Genomic DNA, 12,402 nt, shown 5'->3' with positions numbered 1-12,402 from the left:
GATGACCTCTCCTGTAAACAGTGCAACCCCAAGTTAATTCTGGAGCTTCGCGCCAACCACCAGCCAAGTGCCTGTTGAAACCTCTGAGATGTCGGGTAGTTTTGTTAGTCAACTGTCAGAAAATCAAAATACATTTGCCCTGTCGCGTAATGTGTGTCATAGCAACAACCTCGTGCACTTGCTTTGCGGCCCCCCCCCCCCCCCCCCCCCCGACCAGAACATGAACAGCGAGCGCCGAAGAATGGGAGTGGCCAGTCTCGGATGCTCGTGCACATGCGCGTGCACAACGGGATGCCGACCACAGCGCGGTGGCGGCGGGAGTGGCAGGGAGTCCCAGGTGCGGCGGCTAGGAACGATCACGTGATTGATGGCGTAACTGATGACGTCACCAAGAACTTTCACGTCGGACGACTATGCAGTTCGCCGAGAGGTTCCCATTAACAGCTGTGGCCGTAAAATGTGCTCCGTGTTTCTGCTCTGTCGAGGCAGCTGAATCATGAAAAGGTGACATAAGCTGGGATACTTATAATTTTTGAGTCAACTCGCTTAAAAAAAAATTTGGAAAAGCTGGCGTCTTATCTTTACATTTAGAAGTCATATAAAACTTCTCGGTAAAGTTTTTTTTTTTTTTCATGGATTTACTTGTGTTAATAAGTTATCGGACCAGCGGACGACATGTAAACCGCGCAGGATCGTGAGCTGCTCGGGCGGTTCTTAAATTTCTTTCATATAAGTGTCTTTGAAGTCATTACGGTACTGGAAACGTTTAGTACAAAATGCTGATTCAATCACCACGCTGACATAAGTAAAAGGTAACAAGAAGCAGAGACGGCGGCCATAGGGGTACTCTTCGGTTTTGATAAAGTTTATTAAAAAAAAGAAATGGTTTTGTAGGCAATGAGGTCGACGTTTAATCTGACATGTTGTGTGTCGCAAAGTTTCTGAATTTTTCTCTTGACTAAGAATCACTGATGTCTCGGTGCAGCATTGGATCTCTTAGAAATCTATTTTCTGCTTGCAGTAACGGCCCATTTCAAGAAATAAACAAGGGTAAAAATATAAATAGAAGCTTCAAGAAATAATCACAGAAACGTTTTCAAGGATAGTTTTTAATGAGTACGTATGACTCCTCTGATAGCATTGTTCTATGTAAAATAAATAAATAAATAAATATGTGTACCATCAAGGGAAGGAATAGCAGGTGGCTCCATCTCGCTGGCGAGGCGAACACCTTGCACGTTTTAGTATAAAACACGCCAGGTGTTCGCCAGAGTCGATTGACCAAAAATTCGAATGATTTGTTTATATCTTGGTTTTTGCTAATTTTAAAAACTCCAAGCTGTAGGTAATTGATGAGCTCGGGAATACTTAGCTAGCTAAATGTCTGAATGTAGTTCCTGTTGTCCAATATGTTTAGACGTACCTTTCTGCTGCGGTCGTTTTTTGTCATCGCATCCTCCTGTCTGGTCGTCATGCTCTTCCTCGGTGCAGAAATTCACGATGCGTTTGATTGACAGAAAAATCTTTCAAAAATAAGAAAGCATAGTATTCCTAAGGCATTGCGAATTTGTTCTGATATAAAATACAGACTTGACAAACATGCTATCGAAGGTTCCAAGATAATCCTTACATGCAATGGAAGTCGAGGCATATATACTTCTAAGCACTCCTTATAAAGATTTGAGCCACCGGTTTGGAAAAAGTCTATAGACAATCTCAGAAACCATACTGTAAAACATGGGTTCTCAAAACGAAGTTTCAATAAAATTCGGGTGTTCTCCAAAGAACCCTGGTTGCCCAAACGAAGAAATTTTAACAATTGTTCCTGTCCCCGATGGAATGCTTTCTCAGTAGGTAAGTATTTTAACATATCTTAACCACTCATTGAGTGGTTAAGACAGCTATGATCAAAATATAACTTTCTGTGCGAAATATTCTTCACAATGTGTGCAGGTGTTTATTCTGCTGAAAGGTAACTATACAAATAAAGTCAGATGTTCATCTGCTATCTTTTTGCGCACATTGGCGTTCCCCGAGGTTTAGAAAACCAAAAAACACCTACTGTAGAATTGTTCTCTATGTGTGCGTCACCTGTTGCCGTGGGTCCTGTTTTATTTGGAAAGATATGCATCGTTTTTAACACTACACTCCGAGTAATCTCCGAACATATGTACGAGGCAAACTCAATCACTAAGCGCAATAGATTTCTCGTTTGCAAAATTATAAAAAGAGAAGACTAAAATCTATGGACCGCATTCCAACATTGCCCCCCCCCCCCCCCCCCCCCCCCAACGAAAATTGCTCTGGGTGTCGCGATCAAATTAAAATCGCCCAGTGCTAGGTACTTTGAGTATGGCGGATACAGAATGCACTAGAAACCTAAACCCTTCTCCTTTTTTTTTCGCTGCCGCACGTGTAGTGGAGGGGCGCGCATTGTCGTGCTGCAGCAACACACCTAAGACAAACGATGCTTTTATCTGATCGCAACCTTTCAAGTTGTCAAGTAAGTCACAATACGACGTGCTGTTGACACTGTGCTCTCTGGACATGTAACGTTCGACAGCGGGTCGCGTACGGGTCGTATACGCCTCGCAAGTGGGCTCATTTTCGTCTTCTGCGCATGAGAAAGGAGGCGCGAAGGCGGGAGAGGAGGTTGATGACGATTCGGGCTAAGCTCCGCCCTCGCACATGTCGGGGAGGCCGGGGGGTAAACAAACATCGGCGTCGGCCATGGCGGCCGTGCTGTAGCGGCGACCGCGAGTCTTTTGTTTATTGTAGCCCGGTTAAAATTTGCCGAGTCCACAAGATCGAGCAGCTTTGTGCCCCTTACGATTCCTCCGTCGTCTGCTAGAAGCATTTCGAATATTCCAAGATGAAGACGACGAAGAGCATCAAAAGAAGGCGCTTGCCTAGCCTCGCGATTGAAACGCCGGTTGCGCCGGTCACTGCGAGACCGCCGCCCGATTGTACCGGTAAGTTGCCTTTTATCTTGTTCTTCCTTTACGAACACAACAGATTTTGCCTTCTAGGAGGTCTGTAAAAATCTTGTGTGGCGGAGTCGATAGGCGCTATTAATCGAAAAACAGCCGAGAATGTGGTGTTTTCGCGATCCTCCGAAGCCCATTTTCGCACGTGATATTTAGGAATTTCGACTCGAAACTGCACGGAGGCCGTATAAACTATGTTCCGTTTCACTTTAAATGCGATCGAAGTTAAATCTACATGGGCGAGTCCCGAGCTTTGATCATAGCTGCCATGTGCGATCTTGCAGTGCGTTCTCGCGTTTGTAATTTTCTCTTCGTTCGCACTTAGATGAGACGCAGTATAGTCATACATCGTATTTGGTATAGTAGTTTCAGTCTACGGTTGTAATCATGGCACTGTAGAAAAGCACAGAGCTCAAAACTTACCACAAAAACGCGATCGTTTTTTTTTTTTACGCGATCGTTTTTTTTTTTTTTTTTTTTCAGGAATGAAGTTGGAATGGCTGTTACGTGTAATACAGTGAACCAACTCGGACAGTACAAATTTGCCGTTTCACATTACCCAGTATGAGTGAATTGCCAACGAAGTACCGATGCCGCCTTTCTGCAAAATGTGTTGCGCAGTGTATCTGTCAGTGTCTGACGTGTTTTTGTGTGTCGCTTGTCTCCTTTTTCGTTCCCTTACCAAGATGAAAATTCGGATATCGTGCACTATCCAAGCCTAGTTAATGAGCGCCCCATGGAATTGACACGGGAGTAAACAATGGCTAACATGTACATATTTTTGTTTTGTTCGCTCAGCAGACTGGGACTGAGTGTGTAAGTGATAAACTTTCTAATATCATTTGTCATTTCTAGGTCCCAGATGGGCTGTTGACATCCAGAAACACTCCAACAGATGGTGGTCATACAGCGATTGTGAAGAATGTGAAGACAGTCCCATTTGGATCCAAATTTCTAGTCCACTCATTGATAATCTTTCCTTGTTGCATCAATGCCCAAGTATGCCAGGCACTGAGTGACTACTCGCATGTGTTAGTGATGGTGGCTTGCGAGGCTTCAGTATTGTCGCTGCAGATAGGGCTCACCCCCACACCAAAGCTGTTGGAGGTGTACCTTTCCATGGAATTGTTTGGTTGATCCCAATTTCCTAGAAACGCCAATATTCAGTTTGGTGTGCCTTGCGGCTGAAGTAGATTCATCAAGGAGGTCTCGTCTCTTTCCTGGGGGTAATACCATGTCAGCTGCTTTGCATGAGCCACTTGGAAACTGTTTGGACCGCTCTAAAGCACTTGTAATTGACCTTACCTGTTGTGTCCATGCTAATGCTGAAATGTAAAGTTCACTGAACCAAGTTTTACTAATGAACCATAACAATCAGTGGAAAGGATGAATGGCTTTATTTGTTTTCTCGAAGTAAACACTGTTTCATACATAATACATGATGCTGGCAACGCTACTTTCATTAGCAGACAACTTAGTCTACACTCTGTTTCACGATAGCTTGGTGAACCGTGGAGGCTACGGCTCCTGCGACCCAGTAAGAATGTCGGAGCGAGGCACATGGCAGCATGTCACAGGAGCGTCCGTGTCACCGCGCCAAATGCAAGGACCACCCACCAGAACCGGCTGTCAAATGCTCAGAAACCAAACGAATTCGGATGGACGTCCACTGCAGCAACATTAAGGCCTGTTCACACATGCAGCGGAGCGCTACAAGCACAGCGCTGACCTCGCGCTAAGCGCGTGATGACGGGAGCGTTCACCAGCTTTGTATCGCACCGTCGAAACTGTTGCTCATGGCAGACAATAAGTAGCTGACGGCACGTGAGGAGCGCTTCGCTGCATGTGAGAACCGGCCTTTACCATCCGCTAGAGTAGCGAGGTCTTCAGTAACACTTTTATGAGGCAACCACATGCTCAATTTGCCCATGAATCTGTGGCGGGTGCTAATGCTAGGGCGATGTTTTGAGCGGAAGTGGTCGATTCACGGCTACAATAGACTACTTCCATAAAGCCCTGCATGCAACACGGCGCGCGTTGCACTCTGGGAACTAGTTGGCCACGGAGGAGGGTGGCATGGTTTCGGTTTCGATAGACACGTCGACAAGAGATTGTTTTTTGGTGCGGAGAGCGTCATTTGTGGTCTCTAAACTAACCTAAATGGCCAGACCTCGAAGCTTAGCGAAAGCCTGAGACGTATAGCTTGTCTTAACACATGCTTGTTGTATTTTTGCACTTGAGCCTTCCTATTAGCGTTCCAATCGAGGTATGTGGACGAGCCAGTGCTGGGAATCTCGACGCTGCGAAGTACGGGGATCTTGCTTGTGTACGAATCAACAAGCTGTAGCAACCAATAAATATGCACACATCGAACTCGCACCTTTACATTAGTGTTGTTGATCAGGAAGTTTGTTTCTTTCGTGAGTCCGTAGACGAAATATTACTTTTTGCAATTACTGTTTTTCTTAATATGCCCGAGTATGCGAGGTAAAACTCGGAGGCGCTATTGAAAAGCTAAATTTTAACACACTTCTTATCTCTTATCTGAACAAACCCGCAGCACTGCACGAAGTGAAGTCCCCACCCGCTTGCATTCCACTAATATTCAACATCGCGTATGCGCATAAAGTTATCCTGCAATCATATAGGAAAATTCGCACATACAGACTGTTTTAAGAAAGCAAAAGTCAAGCAATTGTGTGAAGAATGTCGCACCGTTCGCCGGAAGTGCGCCGGACGGGCATGAACCCTATGCGCACCGCATAGGGGTTCATGCCAGTCCGGCGCACGGTGTGACATTCTTCACACAAGCGCTCGAACGAATTCAAAGCGCGTTTGACGGTTGCTAATGGCCATAATATTTGTTAAGTGTTTGCTGTCTTCCTGCCTGAGTATGCCGAGATAATTTCAGCCACACCGTTCAGGCACAGATCTTGGGCGTCAGTAAAAGCTTGTCCAAAAAGGCTTAGCGAGGAGTAGGGGACGCTTGTTAGGGCCGCCGTCGTAGCTAGCCGATCTCAGCGTTTGCGAAAAGTTAATCTTCTATCAGCATAAAATTTGAGTGGGAGATATATGAAGACGAAGAAGACATCATAGTAATTTTTGTGCAGTAGTGAGGGCGAATTTATTGCGTTTCCTTCAAAGTTCATGCGTAAACGCTGGGCTCAACTTTGATTCCCTGTGAGGATGCGGCTTGCTTTGCGCCCACTGAAGTAACAAGAAGCGGGTGCTTGGCAAACAAAATACGTGTGAGGCTCCAGATGAACAAATTTCAGTTCTAGTTCACTGGTACGAGACGGGATTATTGAAATTGAGCTCAAACATGCACTCGTGGGGTGAGGTGACTAAGCCACGACTTACTACGTTCGCATACGCACGTACAATATCCGGTGTTTCGGGAACCAAGGAAAGTGCCCCGGTCTTCGTTTTGTATCGCTCGAAAATGAGTGCATTGTACGTCAGTGAAAAGTCAGATAATCGAAAACGCAAGCAGCGCGTTCGGTCGCGGCGTGATAGCATGAGATGAAGCTGCTCAGTCGAAACCGAAACTGAGTGGCCAACTAGTTCCCAGAGTGCACTGCGTGGTATTTCGCCGCAATGGGGCGCGTCGGTTTTGGAAGAAGTCCATTGTTTGAACGTCGATCACAAGCCATGTTTTTCTCAAAAGTGTTGATATATATTAAGTGTCGTTAATAAGTAACATATGTCTTAGTCTTTCTTCAGTGTCATGTAGTGTTGTGGTTCGAAGAATCCGACGGCAACACTACTAAAAGAAGAAGAGAAAAAAAAAAAAGCCTAGAACTATGTTTTGTCGCAGATGGCGCTCTTGCTGTGGCGATAACGAGGACTCGACCGTGGAGTGTTGTCATGTGCCTGGCTCCGATGCTCTTATTGGGTCACAATGTTTGCCAAGTGACCGTGAAACGGAGTATAGTGTCTCACCTGTACACGCTATAAAACAAATGAGATGCCAGGTGTAGCCACTTTTGCAGCTGTAGCCCTTATATTATTGCTTGCTATGCTGTTTGGAAGAATACATAAAAAGATCAGCTTACAAAGCCAAGTCTAATTTTTTGCACTCTTGCATGTTACGAAAATAAAAGCATCACGCCTGAACACCAACATCTGTCTCTAAATTATTCCTTGCTGAAATTAAAAATAAATATACTGTGAATATGAACCAATACAATCTCAAACAGGTTTAAGAATGGATTCATTAAACAATTACTTCAATCTGCAAGCTTGAAATCAAGTATGCGTGTGCAATAAATACCCTGGTCTTTCGACTATCCCCGTTGACACTTGTTCTCGAAGGATAGGGACTTCGTCGATTTCACGGCAGTTCAAGCATTGGTCAGGCAACATGCTCGTGTTTATAGTTTCGGCTGTGCTATAGGAATAACAAAGGAGAGTCGTGTATTGCCGAGTCAAAGCAGAACTCTCAGGTCTAAAAGGCTTCTTAAAAATGCACTAAAGCTGGTTTTGACTTTATAATTACATGACTCGAACATAAACTACTCACTTCACCAAGTCTAAGGATTCACAAATAATCTGTGAACATGTATTCTGCTTTTATCTTCATTCACTTATGAAACTGGTTGCGTATATAAAATATCCAATCAATCTTCCACACCTCCCCATTGCGAAAAGGAAGAGGGAGATTCGTTGGCTTTTTTTTCTTGCCAAAAAACAGAAAAAGAAAAGGAATAGGTTTCAATAGGTTTCAATGTGCACATTACGTTGAAGTGGGACAGTTACGGAAACAAATTTTGCATCTTCAAAGTTCATGAAGTAGGCAGATTACTTTCAAGTCATAAGAGAATAAAGTCAGAAACAACTTCAGCTCGCCTTCAATCAGATTTTCTCTTTAATCCAGGGACGTTTCACCTTCATAAGGTCATCAGTAGCAATTGGCATCCATTTAGGACTCTGTAATGGTAGATGTACAAGCTTGACCTCAAAGTCGCAGTGCCCTTCTTTCATGTGCTTGCAGTGCGACCCCCTCGTGCACTTGGTCCCAGACGGTGAAGCTGGTGCTGGACAGGATGTCGTCCCCTGTAAAAGAGTCGTCCCAGTAGTCAAACGATCCGGCTACACCCTGAGCAGCGTATTTGTCCTCCCATGCCATTACCAACTTAAAATCAGTGAAAGCCTATTTTGAAGCAACAGAATGCATAAATGAACATGTCTATTCCATTCCCTTCGTACCGAACACCTGCCAGAATCCAAGGGATGCAAATCAAAATAAATAACATTGCATTATTTGCTCTTTTGAGACTCGAACTTAAACCAACTCAAACACTACCACAATTTTAAAGCTGGGAACTTCGAGGACACCTCTCCATATACTGAGATTACATGCTTGTCCCACTCCTGGCTTGTCCTCAGCAGGGTTGGCCAGCGTGTTCTCATACTTCTGGGTTTTTAGTCTTGGAAGTTAAAGCTTTGGTTTTTGTCATTACTTGGTTGCTAGTAGATGCTGGAGGAAGCTCGTACTGTTACTTTGAAACATCAAGTTTACAAATTGAGCACTAACCCATATTGATGGCCAGATACAGAAGCTAGATTTGTCATGTCAAGGAGGTTGTCATAAAACAGTGGGCACGGGACTGAAATTAGCGGCGGAGCGGGCAACCAAGGCGCATTCGGGAGTATCGAAGAAGACAAGGTGTGTGAGTTTTGCGCGAAAGCAGGATGATCGGCCAGAGATGTGAGAATGTGGCGTCGAGAGAACTTCAACCGGGCTGACTTCATGACTGTTATCTGAGCCACATTAACCAGAAGAGAAGAGAGCGTAACAAGTGAACGACGCACTACGGCCGAGGAGGTAATTGACCAGGTTATTTCACCCAAGCACCACAGTAGTCATTTCAACGACCAAAAAAAAACGTCCAAACATCAGCACAGCAATACCAGCAGCGTGCCGAGGAATCGGGTTGTGTGTATATTTATACAGTCTCAAACTCGATCTGCCTCGACGGGCGATGACTCTCCCAGCTGTAGATGACTGCTAGCCTGGGGCCCTTAACATGCATCATGTAGTAGTGATACACGACCGCACGCCGGTACAATGCTCATCCAGATCGAAACGGGCAAATGTGGGGCTTGAACACACAATCCTGGGTTCTGCAGCGCGAGCTTTCACTCCACATTTTCCGAGCTGGTGCGTGGAAGCCCCCTCGGCCACCAATCCCCCGGTGCCAAGGAATAACATATAATAAATGACAACGGTACACTTGTCTGCAAAAGGTAGCTTTTCAGTGCCTTGAGCAACCAGGTTGAGATAATGTGACACTTTCCTGCCATATGTGGCTTGCAAAATAGAGATGTATAAGTCATAAAGCGAGTAATATGAATTTTTTTTTACTAAAGATATCAGCATTTGTATTTGGCTTCCACAACTTCTGAAAGCTACCTCTGAGTGCATAGAGTGGTTTCTTCATAATCTTACCTCTATGGAGAACTTCCCAGCTGGTAACGGGGCCGTGAAACGCAGACCCCCTGGAAGTCGCACAGGCGCCGAGGGCATTACACGGGGCCTGCAACATGTCCTCCGAGCCCGGCAGCCGGTGGATTCTGTTGGAATGATGGGGTAGGGGGAACACAAGCACTTGCAGATTAACGGACCTAAGAAAACCAGTAGGCAGGTACGAAAACATGCTACTCGCCCCCGCAGCGTTTGCCTCACTGGCGCTTTATGGTGAAACAAATCAGCGGCGAGCGACTGATGGAACACGCATCAGAAGAACAATGCGTCTTGAGTGGAACACCTTAGGACGGCGCTTTATCGCGCGCGTGAAGCGTTGGCTTAGCCAGGTTTTTTTGGGGTCCATGTCACATGAGCGAATGACATTTTAGTGAACAGCGACATTTGAGCGAATGGACGTTTTAGCGAATAACGGGGGCGCGCGTTAACCCATCCGCCGCGCTGCGCTTTCGCGGCGAGTCTGCGGCGGATCATAACAAAAATGTGAACTCATTTGGCCCACCCGAAAACGCCGCTTTGCGGCGTCCGACTATTCGCTAAAGTGTCATTCGATGAAACGTGGGCGTTCGCTAAAACGTCATTCGATCAAGAGAGTGCCTCCCATCTGTCGCTGGGGGGAAAGACTAAAAACAGACGACTGCGCACTCGGCTCGGTCGTACCACACCGATCGCCTAATCCGCTGCTTTTCCGTAACATTCCGTTTTACTTTGCTATACTCCTTTCACGTGCAACTGAACTGTTTGTGAATGATGCGAAGTGTACAGAGACGACGTAACTCACCTTAGCGAGCGCCATGGGGCGGTTCTCCGGGTGCCAGCGCTGCGGGAGATCGGCCTTCGAAAGCTCGGCAGCCCGTTCAGCTCGCCGAAGAGGGCTGTAGCTACACTTCGATGCTTCACGGAGACACCGAGTCACTTGCTGGCGAAAAAGGGTCTCCGCCAAAAAGTAGAAAGGCTCACTCGCGTCGCACATCACCGTGCTGACGTTGGGGGGACTCACATCAACATCCGACCGCCGGAGACCGGGACGCATATTGGTGCTTCGTATGCTCCCAGGGTAAATTCTTTCGCGTCAAACGAAGTAACGTACATTTCGAGGTATTTCCGGTCTCTTTTTTCCGTATGCCGCGTCCTCGTTCAAGCAGTAGCAGTGGATTTCTGAGAGCCACAGAAAAGGCCTTTCGCAATGGCTGCGGAGAAGAGACGACACCGCTTTGTTTACCCCCGAGCTCCCGCCCAGAGCCATCCTCCAATCAGAGCGCGGCGAGGTGACGTCACGCCACCGGCCTGCGCGAAAGAGCAGACGGCTTTCCCTCCGTATACGGCACGTGCCTTGAACATGTCTATAACAATGAATTGCGCCACTTTCCCCAGGATAGAGGGGCTTTAGTATGAGTCTGTCCATCGTTGATGTGATATTATGTTTGTAGACAGCAATCCTGACAGGTCAAACGCGGCGTGTGTGTGCGTTTTTTTCACTTTCTCGACAAGTGACAAGTTGCTGCTAAGTATGTGATTTGGAGCACGCAGTTTCGGGTTCATGTTTAAAACTGAGCGTGGAACGAAAGCTCGCGATACAGAACCCAGAGATCCTGGGTTCAATCCCCACCCCTGCCCGTTTGGATCTGGATGAGCATTGGACCAGCGTGCGGTCGTGTATCACTATTGCGTGGTGCAGGTTAAAGACCCCAGGCTAGTGGTTGCATTGCACTGGCTAAATTGCTCATCTACAGCTGAGACACCAGACGACCATTGGGGCTGGCTGACTTCTGGCTGTGTGAACGTACACACAACACACAATTAATTTAAAATTGAAGCAGATAGGTGTTACGATTATTAAATATATTGACAAATTCCAAGTGTGGTAGACGCATCATACCTGGTACATACGAATAGTTTGCTGCAACGGGTGACCGTTCTTAGAGCACAACCCTTAGGCGAACGTTACCGGCTTGAGCGGCGTCGCCGTAGGTGTAAGCGCGCGCGTTGCATTATGGGGCGTTTCCCCGCTAAAGTCAGCGGGAAGTTTTTTCCGCTAAATTTAGCAAACAACATTTTGCGCTAAATTTAGCGTAGAAATTTTCCGATAAATTTAGCGGAGAAATTTTCCCCGCTGAATTTAGCAGTGAACTTTGTCCACTAAATTTAGCGGAGAAATCTTTCCGATTAATTTAGCGGATAAATTTTCTCGCTAAATTTAGCCGGGAACGTTTCCCCCTAAATATAGCGGGGAAATGTTTCCGCTAAATTTAGCGGAAACATTTTCTCACTTACTTTAGCGGGGCAAATTTTCCTGCTAAATTTAGCAGCGAAATGTTAGAGCTAAATATAGAAGGAAAATTTCCTAGCTAAATTTAGCAGACAAAATTCACCTCTAAATTTAGCGGGAAAATGTCACCGCTAAATTTAGAGAGAAATTTAGCGAAAAGTTTCCGCTAAATGGGAAGGGAGCAGCAGAGGAGGGGGAGGGAAGGGGAGGAGGAGTGGGAGGAGGGGTGTATCCTCAACTCCGTGCACTCCCCTCCTCCTCCTCAAGAGCTGCACTCTAATTCGGCGTCACATTTTTTTACTCCCGCTTTTGTATTGTTTGATTTAAATAAGATGCCACACGGAAATTCGTCTGTCTTCTGTTAATTTTCATGTTTAGAAAACTCGCGCCTACTGATGTGGCCACTAAAAGGCGAAAAATATATTAAAATTTGCTTTCTTTAGAGCACGTCTGCTGGGCAGAGTGTCGCAGATTCCCGGGACGATCTCATAACTGCGATCATCTTTCCAGCAACACGAAGTGTCTCTGGAAGAATGACTGTTTATAATAGAAACACGATGAAAAATATACAATAGACTTACTTTCACTGTACTGTTAGCACCAAAAGCTTTTTTTTTTTTTTTACAAATGTAATTATATGGTTTTTTTATGAGGTATAC

At 45.8% G+C, this 12,402-nt stretch overlaps 1 long non-coding RNA gene across 1 annotated transcript; it reads right to left on the bottom strand.

Moving 5' to 3' along the window:
* Positions 1–7,858: 7,858 nt before the first annotated feature.
* LOC120837576 lies at positions 7,859–10,704 on the bottom strand. Its single transcript, XR_005714930.3, has 3 exons — positions 10,256–10,704; positions 9,439–9,563; positions 7,859–8,042 (listed from the first exon to the last, which is right to left on the bottom strand). It is a non-coding gene; the product is annotated as an uncharacterized LOC120837576 (long non-coding RNA).
* Positions 10,705–12,402: the final 1,698 nt, after the last annotated feature.

This window comes from Ixodes scapularis, unplaced genomic scaffold (assembly GCF_016920785.2).
Source record: "Ixodes scapularis isolate PalLabHiFi unplaced genomic scaffold, ASM1692078v2 PGA_scaffold8__174_contigs__length_109621045, whole genome shotgun sequence".
NCBI classification, from domain to species: domain Eukaryota; kingdom Metazoa; phylum Arthropoda; class Arachnida; order Ixodida; family Ixodidae; genus Ixodes; species Ixodes scapularis.
The sequence above is the reverse complement of the archived record's forward strand: the minus strand, read 5'-3'. Positions and strand labels throughout refer to the sequence as shown.